Below are 20,987 nucleotides of genomic sequence, written 5' to 3'. Positions count from 1 at the left end.
TGCTCATCCCTCGTGGCAGAAGGCATAATCCTGTGCTCCATGATGAACATGTTTATGGGGCAGGGCAGGTGGCCGGTGTTTTCTGTTGCCTGGCATTCGAAGGCAGCGGTAAAATGTACATCAATGAATCATTGTTTTTGTTTTCCTCTCTGCCTGAATGGCTCTGTTAATTAAAACTTTGTGTAAAGTGGTCTTCGAGCTCTGTACTCAATTTCACGTGGGCTGGTTAGGGTTGGTTATGCACAGCCCCACAAATCCTTTATCTTGCTGGACCACTTTTGAATGAATAATTACCATATTTCACATGTAACCATACAGAGTAGTTTTTTATGCTGTATAATCATTAGCAAGCTCTCCAGTCAACCTGGTGAGATGTTAGAGCCCCTTAGCCTCTTTAATGATTGAGCAGGCTGAGTTGAGGGCAGGAGGGGCCCCAGGGCAAAGAGAACAGGGTGGTTGAAAAAGCACATCCCGGGAGCCCAGGAAGATGAGGGGAGAAAGCAATGGATTTACTTGTTCTATGCCAAGGGCACTGACATTCACTAAATGCATTGAGAAGCCGGGAATCATTGCCCCACCTAAAATTTTTTCTTCTTTAATATAACTAGAAAACAAAAATGTACATCACTTGCAGATTATCGTGACTTCCTGTAATCTCGTTTTTTCATGTTATTCTCTGAGAGAACATGATTCCTTAGAGGAGAAGAATAGGATGTGTGTTGGTGGAGGTAAGGACTTGGTGGTTTGCATTAAAAGGAGGTAGTCGGCAATGATGACGATGTGCCTCTGCCTGCAGGGATCTCACGGGAGGTCTCTGCCTTGATTCCTTGGCATCCAGCCCATCTGGTCATGGTTGGAAACATCTCCGTTTTATTGTTTGCTGAAATCGTCCCACAATGAAGTAGGTGGACCAGTGGTGTTACATCAGATGACTTTAGAAGATGTATAGATTTTTTGAAATGTTTTTATGTGATAGCTCTTTCATGTAGTTTAAAGAAAAGACACAGGCATATCAAATAAGTTAACGTGATAGTCTAAGGTTTCACTTTGAGAAAGATTTGTAGAGAAAGACTTCAGTGAGTTCCCAAACTAGACACAAGCATGCTTTCTTTTGTGCTGCAACAGTATTTTTTAACTTGAAAGTGCACACATATAATTAGAAAAATCAAGTGTATAAAGGTATATGAAAAAATTCTTGTGCTGTCTCTTCTTTCCATATCCAGTCCCTCGAGCCCACTTTCAATACTTCTAGTGGTTTCTTCCTGATGCTCTAAAATAATACTAAAAATTGCCTATATTGTGACTTTTTTTTTGACTTACCAATTTTCCTAAGTAAATAATATTAATAGCGCTTTTTGGGGTGGTAGATAAGTGGTTCTCAAAGAGCTTTGAGTGGGCAGTTTTGCCTTTCAGGGTTGGTGTTGGGAGATACTTCTGTTTGTCTTGATTCAGGGAAAGGTGTGTGCTACTGGCCTCTGGTTGCTACTGGCAGGGATGCTGCTGACCACCCCATAGTGCACAGGACAGCCTGCACAAGGAAGAATTCTCTGCCCCAGATGTCACACTGCTGAGGTTGAGAAGCTCTGTGGTAAATGAAGATTTGGTTATCTTAGTTTTCCTCCCCCAATCTATACACATAGTTAAATTGCTACTTTATTTAAGTGAATACTTAGTTGTTACATTGCTATTGTGTATATATTGTTAATGGTGGCACCAATTAGTGACTGTGATTACATTTCTTTCATTGTATGGCTTTTTAGTTTTCCTGGAGTTATTAATAGCTTGATTTTCAATTGTGCCATTTGCAATCCACATATTAAAAACTCTTCTCCAGTTCTTTCTGATATCAAAAGCTTTTCTTGAGTCTCTCTTTTCTCTAGATTCTTTATTTCTAAAGCTCTTTGTTGTCTTGTTTCAAACCGATTGCTCTTGAGAGCTAAGGCTCAGCTGTCACCTTGGAATTCTTCTCTATCCCCGTTTAAGGTAGGATTTGTTGTTTCCTGGATTCCATGGCTTTACCTTTTATCTGTTTTTTTTCACTTGTTTTGCTGCAGCAGACATTTCCTAAGAAAGAACACGCTGTGGAGGTACATTTTATGAGTCTTTGCATGTATGGTAATCTCTCTTCTCTAACCTCACACTTGACTGACAGCTTGTTTGGGTATAGAACCTTAAGTTGGAAATAATAGTCAATCAGAATTTTAAAGACATTCTGTTGGCTTCCAAGATTGTTGCTGAGAAGTCTGATGCTCTAACCCATTCTTTTCCTTTTTAAAATTCCACCTCTTCTTTCTAACGGTTATGGGAAGTATTTAGGGCCTTCTCTTTATCATTCACCTTCTCAAATCTCATGGTACTCTTTGCCTAGGTCTGTTCTCATCTATGTTGCAGAGCACTCATGAGATCCTTTAATCTAGAACATGTTCTTATGTTTTTCTGACAATTTTCAATTTATTGTGATTCTGGGCAGTTTAAAAACTCTAACAAAACAGAAGTAAAGGAATTTCTGATATTTTCGTTGTTTATGTCAACATGAAGGTCTACTGATATATATAGGAATTTTTGTTTTTAAATATTTGGTGGCCCAGATGAGAATTCCCGAAGAGTTTATGCGTAGTATGCTTGTTGGTTTTTATATTAATTTTATTAATTAACTTGACCGATAATAACTCTTTCTGTAGTTGGCTGGGAATCAGTCAACTGATTGTTATTATTCTCTTTCTGGAAACCTTACTGGTAAAAGTTCGACCTTCTGGATTGATAGTCTCTTTTTTTTCTTTAATATTTTCTAGCACTTTGGGAGATTTCTTTTATCATCCAAATCTGCCATTAAAATTTTTATTTCAGCAACTATCTTTTGCATTCACAGGAGTTATTTTTGTCCTTCATTGGCCTTTTTAGCATCTTGTTCTTGACTTTTACATGCTTTCTGAAGATACTTGTTAAACTTATTGCTTTTTTTTTTTTTTTTCCTTGTTTGGTCGCCTGGATGATCTCTCTGTCTTCTGGGTTTTATCGTTACGTTCTTTTACTCTTCCGTGTTAGAGGTTTTTAAAATGAAGCTTACCCCTTGGTTGACTGCTTTTGGAGCATAGTCTTGACAGGTTGGGGGAAGTCAGTGGTGAGCTCACTCCAGGCTAGCTGCGAGGGAGCCGAACACATTTTGTTGTAGAAGCTCCTAATGTCAAACACGGTCTTTGCTCTTGGGTTGTAGTTTTCTACCAAAATATTTCCAGTCTCCTGCCTAGGTTGAGAGTGGTGTGGGGTAGCATCCACCTACCTGCTTAATGCATTGGATCTGGGGAGGGGTATCCACAGGCGGACTGTCTAATTTATTTTCAATATAATAGCACTTGGCTATTATGACCTCTGCCTGCTGCATGTGAGTCCTGAGCTCCCTCATTAAACATCTCTAGAAAATAAACTTCAGTCTCCTGCCTAGATGTCTTTCCCTCACAGATCCCGTGCACAAAATTCTAAATCTTACTGAATTCCAGCTTGAACTAACATTGTGCATGCCTGTTCTGGTATTCCCCGTCAGACGGAGAGTCCTGGAAGGCCTCGATCTTACTCATGCTTGGGCCGAACAGCTGTCAGGAACTTTGCAGGCGCTCAGAACATGTCTGCTAAATGGAAATAAATTGAATTTTGGCCATACAGATGGTTTTTCAGCTCCAAGTTCTAGGATAAAGCCTCACTTGCTTTTCATCCTTCCTTTCACTCCTGCTGGTTCATATGGACACAGGATACTAGCAAGCCTTTTAATAAAACCTAAGTTAATTCAATTTATCATCTTATTCTGTGATTCTGAGCAGGTCAATGATTCTTTTTAACAAAATAGAAGTAAAGAAATTTCTGATATTTTGATTGTGTATGTCAACACGAAGGTCTACTGATACAGAGGAGTTTTTGGTTTTGAATATTTGATGGCCAAGATGTGAATTCCTTAAGAGTTTACTCTGTGTAGCATGCTTGTTGGTTTTTATATTGATTTTTATTAATTTGACCTATAATAACTCTTTCTGTCATCGGCTGGACATCAGTCTCGTCTTGATAATTAAGGATATGTTCAGTGCATGCCCAGATACTGACCTGTTCCCTCAATTCTGTCCCTTGCTATCATCTGTCTAACCTGGATAATTAGCCCTAAGTGCATTTCTCTTGGCAAATTCAGGAACATGACGGTCTACTCAAGGAGTCATGAAAGCTTCGTGTCAATGGCTGTGTTGTATCGTTGCATTGTTCTATACCAGGAAATTCGGTTGCAGGGAAAGAAAAATCTCAGGCTGGGAGGACCATGAGTTCAGTTTCAAATCTGTCCTTCACTCAGCCCTCAGCGTTCTGAACTGGAAAATGGCAGCAGAATTCCTGCCTCTCTGTGGCTCTTAGGCGTCAAGGAAGGTGAAGGAGGCAGACAGACAAATCTGCGAGTCATTCTTTGGTGACAGAAGATTGTGTCTGCTTCTTCCTGCAGCTTGGAAATGACCCACCACACCTGAAGCCTGCAGGTGCTGAGGCCACATTCGACCAGACCCAAGCTTTGGGAGACCCCTGGGGAAATTTCCCACTTCCTGTCCTGAGACCAGGAACTCAGCAGAGGAACTTTGTGGTAAGTTGTCCTTTCTTTTCTCAGAAGCAGTATTCCTCTGTGTCAGTTAGGAGCTGTGTCTGTTCTTTCACAGTTTGCTGATTTATTTGAGGCGTATTTATCGGGTGCCAAGCGTATGTCCCCTAGTTAAGAGGAAGGAGTGGTAAACAGAGCAGATGTGGTCCTTACCCTCACAGAGAGAGGAACATCATGGGGAACAGCTGTGCAAAGGCCCTGAGGCAAGAAAGAACTTGATGCCTGAAAATCTGGGTGTCTGGAGCACAGATGGGACAGGTGGACAGGGCAGTTCATTCAGGACCTTAGGGCTGGCTGTGCTAGGGTATTGATTCTAAATCTGAAGAACAATGGCCAGACAGTAGTGATTGATTTTGGGTGGAGAGTGACATGATCCAATTTTTATTTTAATAAGATCGCTCCCAGTTCTGAACGGAGGTGGAGGTAAGCATGGGAGCAAAGAGGATTAGGCAGCGACCATGTAGTCCACATGACTGGCAAGGGCGGCCTACAGGCCTGCACCAGGATGGTAGTGGACGTGAGGGTCATTGGAGAGGTCCTGGATGTATCTGGGCAGCAGGACCTGCTAGCCATTGTGATAGACTGGGCTGAGAGGGAGTGTAAGGGGGTGTGACAAGAATGGCCTTCATATTTTTGGTCTGGGGCACATGGCGGAAGGGGAAGACCATTTCCTAAGATGAAAAAGACTGAGAGAGCAGTAGAAGTGTGGGGAGATTCATATCCAGGTTTGCGCTGAAGCCCAGTTTTGAGTTTGAGTTACCCGACTGACACCTAAATACAGGGAAAAATCCACAGTTCGACAGTCAGTTTCAGTGTTCAGGAGAGAACTCTAGGCTGGTTTCTTCATTCCTTGTGAAATGTTTGGTTTGAGATTTCCTGTGCAGAGGTGTGATCTGAACTCAGGGCAATAGTTCACCCCGTGTAATCATGAGACAATCTTGGGTAGTAAGAATAACAGCTGCTGTTATCAAAGATTTTCAACCCTGAAATGGCCAGCTCGGCACTGGTGGCACTGACTGTTCCATCTGCATTTGATCGTGCAGCAGAAGGTGAACCAGCTGGACCTTTTGGTGCCCCTGCTTGGGCTTGGCAAATGAGTCTGAGTCTCAGATTCCAGTAAGCATGGTGGTGGTGGAGGAGATGGTGATGATGCTGGCAGTAGTCCTGGTGACAGAGGAGATGGTGATGATGTTGGCAGTAGTTGTGGTGATGGAGGAGATGGTGATGATGCTGGTGCTAGATGTGGTGATCGAGGAGATGGTGATGCTGGTGTTGTGGTGGTGGAGGAGATGGTGATGATTTTGGGGGTAGTCATGGTGATGGAGGAGATAGATGGTGGTGATGCTGGTGGTAGTCGTGATGGAGGAGATGGTGATGATTTTGGTAGTTGTAGTGATGGAGCAGATGGTGGTGATGCTGGCGGTAGTCGTGATGGAGGAGATGGTGATGATTTTGGTGGTAGTCATGGTGATGGAGAAGATGGTGGTGATGCTGGTGGTAGTCGTGGTGACAGAGGAGATGTGATGATGCGGTAGTTGTGATGGAGGAGATTGTGATTTTGGTGGTAGTCATGGTGATGGAGAAGATGGTGGTGATGCTGGCGGTAGTCATGGTGATGGAGGAGATGTGATGATGTGGTAGTTGTGATGGAGGAGATGGTGATTTTGGCAGTCATGGTGAGGGAGGATGGTGATGATTTTGGTGGTAGTTGTGGTGATGGAGGAGATGGTGTCGATGCTGGTGGTAGTTGTGGCAATGGAGGAGATGGTGGTGATGCCGGTGGTAGTTGTGGTGATGGAGGAGATGGTGGTGATGCCGGCGGTAGTTGCGGTGATGGAGGAGATGGTGGTGATGTCAGTAGTCATGGTGATGGAGGACATAATGGTGATGCTGGTGGTAGTCATGGAGATGGAAGAGATGGTGATGATTTTGGTGGTGGTGGTCATGGCAACAGAGGAGATGGTGATGATGCCGGCGGTAGTCGTGGCAACAGAGGAGCTGATGGTGATGCTGGCTGTAGTCATCATGATAATGGTGGTAATGGATCTGGCCAGTATGTGTTCGGTAGACCTAAATCCACACCCAGTCCTCTGATTCCTATTTTATGCATTCATTTTCCATAGAAGAAGGCAGAGAAGGTCTGATGTGAAACTTAACTGTTTCCAATGCAGGATATACACTCGGCAATCATTTGTTTCTCATTACAATAGAACCACTAATTATCACTTAATAGTAAAGGCAGCCTCATTGGAGGTGGGTCAGATTCCTGAAAAATATTTCAAAGCCCTTTTGTTTTCATTATTAACATAATGGTATCAGTTTCTTCAATGAATATAATTTATGACAATATCTTTATCTGTATGCCCTAAAAAGACAAATAGTATCATGAAGAACACTTTCAAAGAGTGTGTTTCAACTGAGTGCTGTGGGTTATTGTAATTTTTTTCCAGTGCATTTATGACACTTGGCCTATGGGATGCAGAAGCCAATCTGTTCTCCTAGGGATCACAAGCAGATTATTTTGAGGGCTTATTACTTTTTTGATATTTTTAAATTTTGGTCATTCTGGGGCTGGAAGCTAGAGTGGAGTGATGTATGTGTGTATGAGTCTTTCCTATATTTGGAACGAGCTGGTCTTTTTTTGATAGATTGTTGGCTGCTTGGAATTGCAGATGCATCATTAAGCTATTGCATTTAAATTTAGCTCTTGTTCTCACTCTAGAAGGGAATGGAATGTTTGAATTATTTCCCCATGAAGGGAGGGCGATTAGAAAATAGGTCCTCATGACGGTGTGAAAGAGTGGGTCTAGTTCGTGAGTCTGAGATGGGCTGCATGTTTGACTTGGAAGAGGAGGCTCTCTGAGAGTAGCTCCAGTCTGGAGGAAGTTAGAGCTGCCTGAAGCACACCTCAGTGGCTGCTACATTTTAATCTCTCCAAAGGCAGCATTTCCTGTCTAAATCCACAATGACCATTCTCAACAGCTCCGTCATTTCCCTCCATCCAGACAGGTCTCAGCGCCCCTCTATGTCAATAAAACATATTAAGATGTGTATTCACAGATCCAAGTTGGAAAAGTTAACAACTTTCACAGGAGCTGAGTATGTGTGAGCAGCTTTAAAGTTATGCTCATTTCAAAATTGCTGCAAGAGAATAATTTGAACATGCCTAGCATAAAAAGATTAATGTTTAATGTAATAGATATCCTAATTACCCTGATCTGACTTTCACACATTATATGGGTGTATCAAAATATCACATGTACCTCAATAATATGTCCATCTATTATGTATCAATTTAAGAAACCCAGATACATCAACTGGCGTGGTGGCTCACATCTGTAATCTCAGGACTTTGGGAGGCCAAGATGGACGAATCACGAGGTCAGGAGCTTGAGACCAGCCTGGCCAACATGGTGAAACCCCGGCTCTACTAAAAACACAAAAATGAGCTGGGCGTGGAGTCGTGCACCTGTAATCCCAACTACTCGGGAGGCTGAGGCAGGAGAATTGCTTGAACTCAGGAGGCAGAGGTTGCAGTGAGCTGAGATAGCGCCACTGCACTCAATTCTGGGCAACAGAGCAAGACTCTGTCTCAAAGAAACCCAAATATAATCCTAGTTAAAGTGAATTAAATCAGTACAGTAAAGTAAAAAACAAAATTATTTTACCTTGTCAGATTTGAAGGGTAGCAGATGCTCACCGAAAAAGTCACATCTCACAGAGATGTATAAAGTAAAACATTAAAGTCCCCCGATAAATAGTTCCCGTTCCTAATTCCCATTGGCGATCATTATGAAGAGTTTGGTGTTTCTTTTCAGAATTCAGACCTTTTCCCATGCATCCACAAACATACACACACACACGCAATGTCTTGATGTAAAACAGAGGCAGGTGCATCGACAAAAGTGGACGTGGATACACAATTCTATGTGTGCATGTCCAAGTACACACATAATCTGCCCTGCAACTTTTTTCATTACTTCCGTACTAAATTTATATATTTAATTTGTAAAATCTCATGTATCTTGACTCTTCTACCAAGCTAACCACTGTCATCAATTTGGTCCTTCCAAACATACGTGAAACTCTATCCTAGAATTTTGTATGTGCTTTAAACAAAACTATATTTTTCTGCAGATTCGTATTTTCCATTTCCAGAACATTTCTTAGAGACCTTTGCCTGTTATTTCCTATGAGTACATTGGCACCCGACCTCAGCCTTGTAAATCGCTGTGTATCACCCAGCAGTGTAGCTATCCTGAGTATCTCAGCCTGGGCTCTCCCAGAGCAAGCCCAGGGTAAGGATTCCAGTAAAAGTGACTCACGGGGTGGTGAAATTTTGGGAGGGGAGTATGGAAGTGAGACAGGGAAGGGCAGGAAGTCGGTAATAGGTGTGTGTTATCCAGCCAGTTGCCACTGTGGGTGATGGGGGCTCAGTCCTGCTGTGGAACCTCTGGGAGATTTTGCAATGTACGCTGTGGGATTATCTGCTTGAGGGATGAGGGAGCTGGGGTATTGATCTACCAGTACTCTTCACTTGGCTGAGGCAGCATAGCAGGTGCATGGAGGCTCCAGCATGTCTTGCTTGCCCTGCATGTAGGCCAGGCTTGGGTCTCAGCTAGACTGAGCCCCCAGGCACAGAAATGCAGGTGTTGGTGGTAACCAGGTTGGTGTGCAAGGAGTTGAGTGCTCAGAGGTTATGGGAGGCGGCTGATGCCTGCTGAAGGCACTTACTGCTGTTGATGAACAATTGTGCACTACGTAGATGCACACACAGATGACAACAGTGAACTAACTGTGCCCTAACCATGCCTAATTATTATCAGCACTACTTCAGGGAACACATTTGTCCATGCCACCTGTGTACATTACTCTAGAATCTGTGCAATTGTGCTTCTACTTCAGGGGGTGGGGGTAAGGGGAGGGAGAGCATTAGGGCAAATACCTAATGCATGTGGGGCTTAAAACCTAGATGACAGGCTGATAGGTGCTGCAAACCACCATGGCACATGTATACCTGTGTGACAAACCTGCACGTTCTGCACATGTATCCAAGAACTTAAAGTAAAATAAAAGTGCTTCTATTTGTATAAGTGTTGAAACATGTAGAAAAAGCTAAAGGGGAATATGTGCCATGTGTTCATCATAATATGCTTTTTACATTCAATAATGCAGCATGGAATTACCTCAGTCTTTAATAGTATTCAGTTGACTTTAGTTTTGTATATATTTGTGTATGTGGGTATCTAGTCCAGTAACCTGACTTTGTGCACTACAGATGCTTGGCAAATATTTGTTGAGACCAGAAACCACTGATACTAGAAGGAAATGGCCCCACCAGTGTCCCCGGACCTTCGTCCACGCCATCTGTCCTTTCATTTTCCCTGTTAGATAAGTCGTGTTATTCCTACCTGCAGGGCTTGATAGGCAAGAACTGTTTACTTGATGCCATGAGCTCTGGGAACAGAGATTACGTGTAAACGTTAAGCAGGGTCAGAGAGAGAGAAATTTGGTCTCCTGTGCCTTTTGTGGAGAATTTTGTGACTATCAGCCTAGTGGAGGCATTGCCTGAGTCTGCCAACTAGCCCAATATTTCCAAGAGTGTTGTACAGGCAATAAAATAGACAAAAACAATCCACAAACCCTAGCTAGCTATGGTTGTGTATTTATTGGAAAAAATAAAATCATTAGGAAAAATATAACTAGTAGGCCAGGTGCACTGGCTCATTTCTGTAATCCCAGCCCTGTGGGAGGCAGAGGTGGGAGGACCACTGGAGTTCAGGAGTTTGGGGCCAGCCTGGGCAACAAAGTGAGACTCCGTCTCTATGATCAAATATATATTAATATATACAAAATACTAGTGAATGGTATGTACAATTAGCGAATAACTAGTGAATTTATATATAAAATAACTAGTGAATTAACCAACAGTTTTGTGTTTGTCATATATAGTTTCCTTTTTCAATATAATTACGTATGTAAAACACAAGCTTATTTAAAGAAAGAGGGTCACTCAGTAGTTGGCACAGAGATGGCAAAGCTGGTGATGTCTGGGGAATCTCAGTTCCCTGGAACCTCCGATGCAGCCTTGTGGGGGCTTCACGGCTGCTCCAGCCACAGGCCGTGCCTGTTACCCAGGACCCAACCTGAAACAAACAGGCCTGCAAGTTCTCAGGGCTCATTTTTGGTCAGGACCCCAAGACTAACTGTCTCAGCCTAATGTTATTTGTGCGGAAATGTCTAGTTAAAATGGCTCTTAATGTCATTACTCTTCATGACTAAAGCAATTATGTATTTTAAATTCCATTTAGTTGGTTTCATTTTGTTCTGCTATTATTTTTTAAAGTAGACAAGTCAACATGGAATGGGCTCTGTTTATATTGAAGTCTCAGTGCCAGTTACAGTCAAACGAGTGATTAGTGCTGTCCTGGGCCTGTCGGAAAGTGTGTGTGATGCTGGCCTGCTGGCCTCAGTACTGGGCTGGGTTCAGTGATGTCTCCAGGTTTACCTGCAAGGGCAGTAAAAGGGGAGAGTACAAATGTGTCTGGCAAGAGCTTTGGAAATGGCAAGGAAATAGTCACACTTCCAGCTATGGTACCCAGGTCTCGGTATCATCCATTTCACTCCTGCCTCTTGGTGAACTCGGGCCCTGGGATGTCGTTTACTTGCTCCTTTTGTTCTGCAGGACAGATAAATGAGGCTGCTGATATAGCCGTGTGCTCAGAGAGGCCTTGGGGCTTGCTATGCCCCGTGGTGTTCTATTATGTGTGTCGCGGTCTTCAGATTTTACATGACGGGGAACCAGCTCAAAGTAGCCTCAGCAGAAACGGGAGTTCTTGACTGGTGAAATTGAAGAGAGGAGATTCTAGCTTCAGGAGTGGCTGCATCCAGGAACTCCGCCGATGTTTTTGGGAATCTCCATCCTTTTCCTCTGTGTTGGTGTCAGTCTTTAATCAGTTCCTTAGTCATGCACTTGGAGTTCACAGGCCTGGTGCTGTTCCCACATTGTATTATCATATCTACAGTTAGGCCCAAAAAGCCAGCAGGGCGGTGTACGACCATGGTGTGGGCCCCTGCTTTTCTCTCATGGGGAGGATCCACCTGGAGTCCATCACCCTAACCCTCACCTTTCGGAAGACCCATCTCCAGAGGCTGGCGACTGAACTCAAGAGTTTCCAACTCACCTAAGGTCACTTTCCAAATGGGAATGACCAGCTCCCGGGGGCTGGTAAAACAATGAACCCACCCTCACTAAGGGGTGACTTTGTCTCCTTACAGAGGTGTGTGCATGTTTTCAGGCCTCCCCATTCAGCCAGATCTCAAGGCAGGTTGCTCGCCTGCCCACGGCTAACATAACCATGCCAAGGACGGCTCACAGGGCTCACAGGGCTCAAGCCACACAGGTGCCCCAGGCCTGGAGTCTAGGTCTGCAGGTTCCCAGGTGCTCCCCACTGCCGGGTGGGGTGGCTGACTGCGGGGCACAGAGGTAGGTCTGTTACTGGGTGAATGATGTTCCCTGCAAAAAGAATATTGGAGGCCCAGACTCTCAAACTGTGATCTTACTTGGAGACGAGGTCTTTATAGAAGTGACCAGCTTAAAACGAGGTCATTAGATTAGGTCTTAATCTACTGTGACTGGTGTCCTTCCAGACAGGGATTTGGAGGCAGAGAACACTGGCAGGGATGGGGGTGATGCTTCTAGGAGCCACGGAATACCAAGAATGCCAGCCACCACAGAAGCCGGGGAGAGGCATGGGCAGAGCCTGCCGGCCAGCCTGAGGAACCAGCCCTGCTGACACCCCGAGCTTGGGCGTCTGGCCCCAGGGACTATGGGGCTGTGCGTGCCTGTTCTTCAAGCCTCCTGTCTTGTCGTACTTTGTCACGGTGGCTGGAGGAAACTAACGTGAGTTCTCTGGTTGCAAGCAGCAGAACCTGGTGCTGGCCACCTAAAAGGGAAGGGGATTTGCTAGAAGGACCAATGGAGAGGGCCAGCGAAGCATCAGGGATCGGGAGCAGGCCTCAGGGAGGAGGAGAGCTGCAGGATGCCCCACCCAGGGTTGGGGGGATGGAGGGATGGGGGGACAGGGGGACAGGGGGACGGAGGGACAAGCTCTGGCCACTGGTTCTTTTTTGTCCTTGGTCCCTCTGCTCACGATTTAAATTCAAGGGACTGATTGTTTAATTGGCAGCACTTGAGTCTTGGGCGCATCCGTTGGCTGGAGAGGATGAGGCACCGTGATTGTCCTCAGCAGGAAGCTCTGGCCAGAAGAGTGAGCCACTGCCTCGGAGGCCCTTTCCGACCTGTTGCTGCAGGGGTTTCTGGGAGCCTCTTTCTCTACATAAAGTCAAGTCTGCACACCACGTATTCGTGGGCAGATTTCAGTGCAGCGCCGCGCACCTGCTCCATGTGGGCCCTCTGTCTTCCCGGTGCAGAGCACCAAGGACAGCATGTGTCTGCAGGGCCACCTCTTTGCTGACACAATTCAGTTACTGACCCTTTAGGTGCTTTGACAGGCTGTCCACCCCGGGCCTGGGCAGTCTCCAAGAGTAACCAGGCAACGAAAGCATTTGCCGCTGATAGACATCCGCAGAGAGCAGCCGGCTCCCCGGTGCAAACGATAGGGCTTCGGATTAGGAGAGAAGGTTGATAAGGGACCGTGAGCACAGCTAGAGCTTCCTCTTTAACCTGGGGCCATGGTGTCTGTGCGGTCCCCTTGACAACACGCTGTGGCTAGATTAGAGATCCACATTGATCAGTCGCCGTGGAAAGAATAACACATGCGTGTACATTTCCTGTTTTGTGTGAACATCTCCCAGACCCCTTACTACAGAACGGGGGCTTTCCAAAATCGCTACTTGATTTAGCATGGGTAACTCGCATGCATCATCTCCACTCTGGACACTGCAAAGTGTTAGATATCTTTGAATTTGAAGGGCCAGTTTCCCAAGGAGTAAAAAAAATCAATAATAACATGATCAGTAAAGAGCATAATGATTTCAGTCCTGGAAGAGGTGAGGGAATGAAAGCTCCGACTGAGCCCCAGAGGTTTGTTTTGTAAAGCAGCGACGGTGTTGCATAGCCCCCTCCACTGCCTGAAATCGTGTGCGTTTGTGGTCTGTATGACCTGCTGTAATGTGGACTTCATTGAGGAAGGGATTTCGCCTTTGCTCGCTTAGTATTCCCAGTACCTGGAAAGCTGCTCTGAAAATAGCGCAGAAGTTTGTTGAATAAATAATTGGATAATTGAAGGAAGAAGTGGATTAATGAATGCTAATATAATGGGAAAACATACTTCTTCAATTTTGCCTATTTGGTGCCATAATTTGAAGGTTGCTTGCTACAAAGTAAGGGGTATATGTGTGTTTAACATAGAAAGTCCATCAGCAATAAAGCTGTTAACTGACTTGGCTTTTAGATGAAGACCCATTTGTGATGAAAGTCTGGGTAGAGGTCCAAATATTCATCCTCCCTTCCTCCCTCCATCCATTCCTTCCACTTTTCTTTCTAATTGGGTGCAGCTAAAATCTCTTTTCCATCCTTTTCATGCACAGTCTCCCATTTACATTGCTTTATGTTGTTGAAATTTTGACTTTAAGATCATTTACATTACAAAGCTATAAAGATGTTTCGGTCTAGGCACTTTTAAGGAAGGTGTTTTGCCTGAATCACTTCCTGAGGAGCCTCCCACCTGCCATCAGGATGCTCCTTCAGGTGTGGCTGTGAGCAGGAAGAGCCGCAGAGTCCTGGGCACCCACAGCACTAGGCAAAGAGGCGGCCACACTAGCCCCTGGATGTGGCGAACCTCATCCCTCCCCACCTGCTGAACACTGGGGCGTTTCAGGGAGGGCAAGAAACCTCAGACTGAAGGGAACCTGATCTTTTTGTCTTTACCAAGAGGAGGGGGCCAGGAGGATCCCGCTGTGGGGCTCCTTGGACCAGGCCGTGGAATGAGATGAAGATCCTACGAGATATCCAGTGCTGTACATTGTCTTTAAAAAAGGATAATTAACACGTTTAACCTTCGAATCTGATGTTCTCTGGGAAGAGCTTTTTGTGTTGACTTGATCAAACCAGGAGTGAATGTGATGAGAGGAAGGCATTGAGTGCTGATCACATGCAGTGTGAATGATTATTTAGATAATACATTCATATTAGGCCTGGCATTGACGCACTGTTAGGGGCAAGCAAACTGCTATCTAGGGGACTGGAGAACATCATTAACTCTTCATTTGCAAAATTGCTTTGGGGATCTGTGACTCTTATGAGAGTTAGACTTTCTTTCTTTTTCCCCTTTTTTACATTAAAAAAAATTTGTGTGTGTGTGTGTATGTGTGTGTGTGTGTGTAAAGATGAGGTTTTGCTATGTTGCCCAGGCTGGTCTCAAACTCCTGGGCTCAAGTGATCCTCCCACCTCAGCCTCCCAAGGTGCTGGGATTACAGGCATGAGCCACCACACCCAGCCAAGTTAGATTTTTCTAACAATAAAGAGACCTGGAAATCTGAAAATCAACTGATGCAACGTTTTCCAATGATCGGACAACACCTCCGAGTAGCCCAGACAACTGAGCGATTCCTGTTCTACCAAAATAATCTAATTTATGTGCATTCTGTGAGTTCAGAATTGGGGTGCATCTGCGGACCTTTGAGGACCGAAGTGCTGGGCTGCTTAGCGTCAGGTCAGACACTCAGTCCAAGGCCCTCTCTGTTACTTTCTGAAGCTTCAGCTGAAACAGGAAGCAGCCCACCTTTGCTAAAGGAAAGGCCTCCTCCAAGCCCTTCTCAATACCTCCTGCTAAGCAGCCTCTAGCAGTAACTAAAGCCAGTGTCAGGTGACACCTACTTGTCATTTCTGCCTGGAGCTGGAGCTGGCCTCGGCCCGTGGGGCCAGAGCATTGATTGAACTCTGTTGGTGCCCCAGGGCAATGTGTGCTAGGAAAAAAGTGGAGTCTGGTGAAGGGAGATGGTGACTCACTCCTTCCAGTGAGGAGGGAAAGGAAATGTCAGTGAGAGCCAAGAGGGCAGGGATGACACCATGTGCATGAGGACAGACCTGGGTCCCAAGCCTGGTCCAGCAGCTCCCAGCTGCAGGGTGTGGGCCTGGGCTCTGGTTTAAGCCTTTGCATCCTTGTATGCTGGATGGAGGTGGCAGCACTAACTCGGGCCCGGGGGTGGGGTGGTGGGGGTTATTGGTGACAATGAAACACAGAAGAGACTGGTAGGGTCTCAGCACCAGGCCTGGCCCACAGGAAGCTCTCAGAACATGAGGTATAAGGCTGGGGGTCCTGGAAAAATGAGAGATGGGGTGGAACCTCTCATCAGTGGAACATGGGGGACTCTGCAGAGGAAGGGGGCCCCTGCACCCCAACTTCAGGTCAGCAGCTGACGCCAAGGCCATGTTGTGGGGATCCACAGCCCACACAAGCAGTCCCCGAAAATCTTTCCTTTCTGCTCAGGCCTCTGGCAGAGCTCTCCAGACCTCTGTGCTGGAAACCAAAGTCACCCTCTGACTTCTTCCTATGGTCCTGCTTGTGCCTGGCCAAGCTCTTTCCTGGCTGCCATATGGAGATGTAGAAGGAGCTCTCCTGTCACTGGGACAGACTCCAGAACACTGTACTGACTCCATCTCGGGACATTCACGTCTTCCTGCCAGCCCTGGGCTCTGCCTTGATGAGCTGGGAAGGTGCGGGATTGGGAAGGTGCCTTAACCTCTATCTCATTCATTGTCTCCTAGGACGGTGTCCTGCACATATGGGCACTCAGTAGACATGGCTGATGGGTTGGGTGGCTTTTTCTATGCCTCAGCTTCCTTAGGTCTTAAATGGGTTTAAATATAATCCTGCCTTGTAGAAGGTTTGAGGAGAAATTGGCAAGCCCTCAAGAAGGGATTCGCAACTGTGGTAGTGGCTCAGGTGATTCTGCACTGACCCGAGCCAGGAGCCCAGCTGAAAATGGCAACAGTCAGAGAAGCTGAGAGGAGGAGAGAGAAATAGGGGAGGCAGAAATAAGGAGAGAAGAGAAGGGAGCAAGACAGGGGAGGAAGAGAAAGAGACATGGGGGGAGAACAGATGGGGTGAGAAAGGAGAGGAGAGCGGGAAACCAGAGACAGAACGTGGCATGTGTCTAGTCGTCGTCTTCAGATGTCTGGGGATGAAAGGGGACACCGTGAACAGCTCCCCATTCGTCTGGTGGGAAACGTGCAGGCGGAACGTTGTGATCTGTAAGATGAGACGTCCTTGCTCTTGGACACAGAGCCCAGCATGCAGGTTTAAGAATGCAAAAGGCTGGGGGGTGTGTTCATCCAACTGTGTTACTCTCCTGCCAGGCAGGGAGACTGGTGCCTGCCAGAGGTGAGAAAGCAAACGCTGTTGTCCAGATCACGTCCCCTCCTGGAGCAGGAGGGTCAGGGAGGCACCTAAGGGGCGTACAGGGACCTCTCCACATAGCTTGTCTGGGTGGGCTTGGGGGGGCTTCCAAGCATGATGGCAGAGGTTTGAAACCTGTGCCCACCACCACAGGAAAATACCTGTCACTGTTGATGAAAAATGGTGCTGTTTAAACTTAGTGGGCATTGGTTTTCTTAATTCTCCTCTCCTAATTCTTGTACAGTATCACATTCCATAGCCCAGGTAAGCAATGCATGTCCCTCCACCCCTTTCTCCCTGTCTATAATCAAAGACAAACACCTGTATCCCCACAGCTAGGCCTTGCGGGGGTTGTTGGTTTATTAAAATGAGAATATAGACTAGGCCCAGTGGCTCACACCTATAATCCCAGCACTTTGGGGAGGCTGCGGCAGGCGGATCACTTGAGGCCAGGAGTTTGAAACCAGCCTGGCCAACATGGTGAAAACCCATCTCTACTAAAAACACAAAAATTAGCCAGGTGTGGTGGCAGGCGCCTGTAATCTCAGCTACTCCGGAGGCTGAGATGGGAGAATTGCTTGAACCCGGGAGGTGGAGGTTGCAGTGAGCCAAGATCGTGCCACTGCACTCCAGCCTGGGCGACAGAGTGAGACTCCATCTCAAAAAAAAAAAAAAAAATCTATATATGTTTGTATATAGGTATGTATATCATATATACACATTATATGTAATTATATGTACATATATACATATATGTATGTAATATATAATGTATATTATATATTGTGCTATTGTAATATATACATTATATTATATATAATATACACAGTATAATATATGCATAATTATACATATATGCATAATTATGTCTATATAATTATATATACATAATACACATATATACACATATACACGTGTATTTATGCACATACATAAATACACACTCAGCATCTGCACGTTTCCTGCCAAACAGGGAGCTGTCCAAGCTGTCTCATTTCATACCTACACATTTGAAGAGGACTGGACACACAAATTATCAAAAATATGTATGTAAATATTTTATAAAACATTTTACAAAGTACATATAAAATACATGTATCATATATACATATTTTTATATATGTATCTTATGTACATATATATTTTTGTATACAGGTATTCAATAACTTGTTTTACTCAAAAGTGCGTCATGAACGTTTTTCATGTCAACACATAGAATTCTAACTTGTGATTTTGCATTGCTTCATTGTAATCTGTGGCACGGATACACCACAATTTTATTTGACCACCATGAGATGTCCCTATGCAGACCGGCAAGATTTCCCCGTTTTCCTTTGCCTCGTCAGCGCTGTGCTAAAGATCTTCATGCACATGTTCTTGTGTTTTTTATTCTATGGAATCTATTTCTGGGAATCTCTGGGTCAGAATCTGTGTCTATGCTTTTTAATTACACCTCTGAGAGATTGCTTCTCAGAAAGACTCCAAGCATCAACATTCCCACTGGTTCTGTATGGAGCGGCCTTCTCCTTTTTCCTTACACCCCAGTGCTTGCTGATACGGTGCCTCAGTTTTTCCATATCTAACGTGTGAGGAGTGCTGTGTTGTTAGAGCATAGGGAACATTGTCGGTTTGTTTACATTGCTCACTGAACATCTTCTGAGGATAAGGGAGGTTGGGTACCATGTTGGTAATTAATCACTTGGTTTTTGCTGATTCCTGGGGGTGCTGCCCCAACTGGCGTTAGTCCTTGGCTGTAAGTAACTTCTGTTTCTTTATTGTGCTCTTTAAGGAATGGAAGCAATGGCATTGATTTCTTCTGCTTCCAATCACATAGTATACGTGCAACTGTGTTACCAAGTCCGAAGTGCTGTAAAACATAACGTGTAGGCCAGCCTGTTGCATCAGGTAGGACGGGCGTTCAGCTGCAAGTAACGATAGAACCTGCTAACACTGCCCTGCAGAGACCGGCCTCACTTTTCTCATGCAGAAAGTCAGAGGCCACCATTGCAGGGTGGCATGAGGTCTGAAAGGACCCTGCCTCTCTCCCTCTCTGCTGTCGTTGGGGTCCTGTGGTGGCTGTCGCACCTTCTGGCATCGTGCCTGCATCCCAGGCGGGAAGAACGGAAAAGGCCGATGAGGGTTGTCTCTTAATGAGACTGAGTGGTGTTTTTTTTTTTTTTACAGAGTCTCGCTCTGTCGCCCAGGCTGGAGTGCAGTGGTGCGATCTTGGCTCGCTGCAGCCTCCGCCTCCCAGGTTCAAGTGGTTCTCCTGCCTCAGCCTCCTAAGTAGCTGGGATCACAGGCACCCGCCACCACACTCAGCTAATGTTTGCATTTTTAGTAGAGTTGGGGTTTCACCACGTTGGCCAGGATGGTCTCGATCTCCTGACCTTGTAATCCACCTGCCTCGGCCTCCCAAAGTGCTAGGATAACAGGCATGAGCCACTGTGCCAGGCCGAGACTGAATCTTAAGAAAGGGAGAAGTCTGTGCTAGGTGTTCCCTGCTTGCCTCCCAGATCCACCCTCTACCTGCTTCTGTGCTGTCCTCTGCCCGTGGGGTGGGGGGCTGGGCGCGCTGGACTTCCTCACTCAGGTTCTCTTGCCCCATGGCTTCCAGGTGGCTTGGCCGATGAGGTCGCAGCAGGAGCCTGGAGATTGTGGCAGGGGTGTCTATGGGTTGCCCACTGGCCCTCCAGTGGGGCGGTTGCAGATCCCACAGTTACAGTGTCCTCCGCCTTGCTGGCCTCTGCAACTCACCAGCACTGCTGTCAACTCTCCCTTCATCCCATCCCCTCCTTACTCACCAGGCATGGCCTTCGTTTTGCCCTGGATTCTGACAGATGTGACTTTCCAAAGGACATTCGTGAGGTCAAAAATGTCACCTAGTCATCCTTGCCAGCCGGGGAGCTGGGGAATGTGTACCAAGGGAAGGCCAGGGAGAAACAGCTGGTGAGTGGTAACCCAGGGTCTAAGTAACCTGGTGCAGGTGGCGACTACGGGGCACTGGAGACTAGGTGGAGGCTGTGTAATCATCAGGGGTTACCCGGGAGGTTCTGGACTTGGGGGAGGGTGGAGGGAAAGGAGAAGCTGTTTCACCCATCCGGACTCCTATATTACAAGTGACAGATCCCAGCTCAGCTCTGCAGGCTATGTACCTTGCTTCACCCTGATGGGGTCTAAGCCCAGAATAAGGTACCAGGGTCTGCATCCAGGGGAGCCTGCTGTGATGTCAGCGCGGTTTGGTTACCAGGGAAGCCAGTTGTTTAAGTCATAGAGCTGTGTTTGACAAGCTCCTCCCGGTTTCTCCCGGTTTTGCATTTACACTGTTTCCTCTGATGTCTTCCCATCATGGTCTTCACCATCCTGTCAAGATGGTGTTTTAAAACTTATTTTAAAAAACACCATTTTTCCATAATGTGCTCTCTTAGCTTGGGTTGCTGTTCAGAATACCCCAGACTGGGTGGTCCCAGGGGCTGGGCTGGGGACCCCCAAACCCAGGGTGGCTTTTCATTAATCCAGCAGCCAGGCCAAACTTTGTCTGGATTGGGCTTTGCACACAGCACAGCAGCTCATGCACTGTGACCTTTCAACTCCTGGCCCGAGGGCTTGTCCAAGCCAAGTAAATATTCATACATGAGAGAGAACGTGATGCTTTACGAAAAAGCCAAAAGCCAGATCCCCTGGCCAACTGAAACACCCGGGGCGGTACTAGGCCCTCTGAAGGCCAGTTTTCAACCATGGAAGGTGAGGCTGATGGAGGGAACAGGTGGCGGTCTCTTCTCCAGTCTGGGCCAGACACAGGTCAGTCCAAGCACCTGCTGTCCTTGGAGGCCACCTCTCTGTCCCAGAGAGGTGACCTTGCGTAACTCTGAGCTGTGCCGTGTGATGTCCAAACACGTGCCCTGGCACGCTGTCTCTGGAGGACTCGGATCTGCTGCCCAGATCCCTGCAGGCCCTATGGGCTCTTCAGGGCAGGGACTCATGACTTCTTAACTATCCA

The 20,987-nt window shown here is 46.1% G+C and overlaps 2 protein-coding genes and 1 long non-coding RNA gene across 16 annotated transcripts in view; 1 reads left to right on the top strand and 2 right to left on the bottom strand.

The window, feature by feature from the left end:
* RIMBP2 (RIMS binding protein 2) overlaps positions 1–20,987 on the top strand; it is a 329,378-nt gene that overhangs the window by 86,258 nt on the left and 222,133 nt on the right. For 12 of the 14 annotated variants that reach the window (XM_050747669.1, XM_050747677.1, XM_050747675.1 and 9 more), the window contains exon 2: positions 4,475–4,609. The gene's annotated coding sequence lies outside the window, so the exon portion shown is untranslated. Of the gene's footprint in view, positions 1–1,437; positions 1,589–4,474; positions 4,610–20,987 lie in introns of those variants that run through there. The other 2 variants (XM_050747667.1, XM_050747670.1) reach the window with 2 other exon arrangements.
* The window catches only part of RAN (RAN, member RAS oncogene family), a 288,165-nt gene that overhangs the window by 248,047 nt on the left and 19,131 nt on the right, over positions 1–20,987 (bottom strand). The gene's annotated exons all lie outside the window — the stretch shown is intronic.
* On the bottom strand, positions 18,149–20,501 carry LOC126930555 (uncharacterized). The gene is made up of 4 exons (XR_007717622.1): positions 20,143–20,501; positions 19,792–19,894; positions 19,517–19,635; positions 18,149–18,854 (listed from the first exon to the last, which is right to left on the bottom strand). It is a non-coding gene; the product is annotated as an uncharacterized LOC126930555 (long non-coding RNA).

This window comes from Macaca thibetana, chromosome 11 (assembly GCF_024542745.1).
Source record: "Macaca thibetana thibetana isolate TM-01 chromosome 11, ASM2454274v1, whole genome shotgun sequence".
NCBI lineage: Eukaryota > Metazoa > Chordata > Mammalia > Primates > Cercopithecidae > Macaca > Macaca thibetana.
The sequence above is the reverse complement of the archived record's forward strand: the minus strand, read 5'-3'. Positions and strand labels throughout refer to the sequence as shown.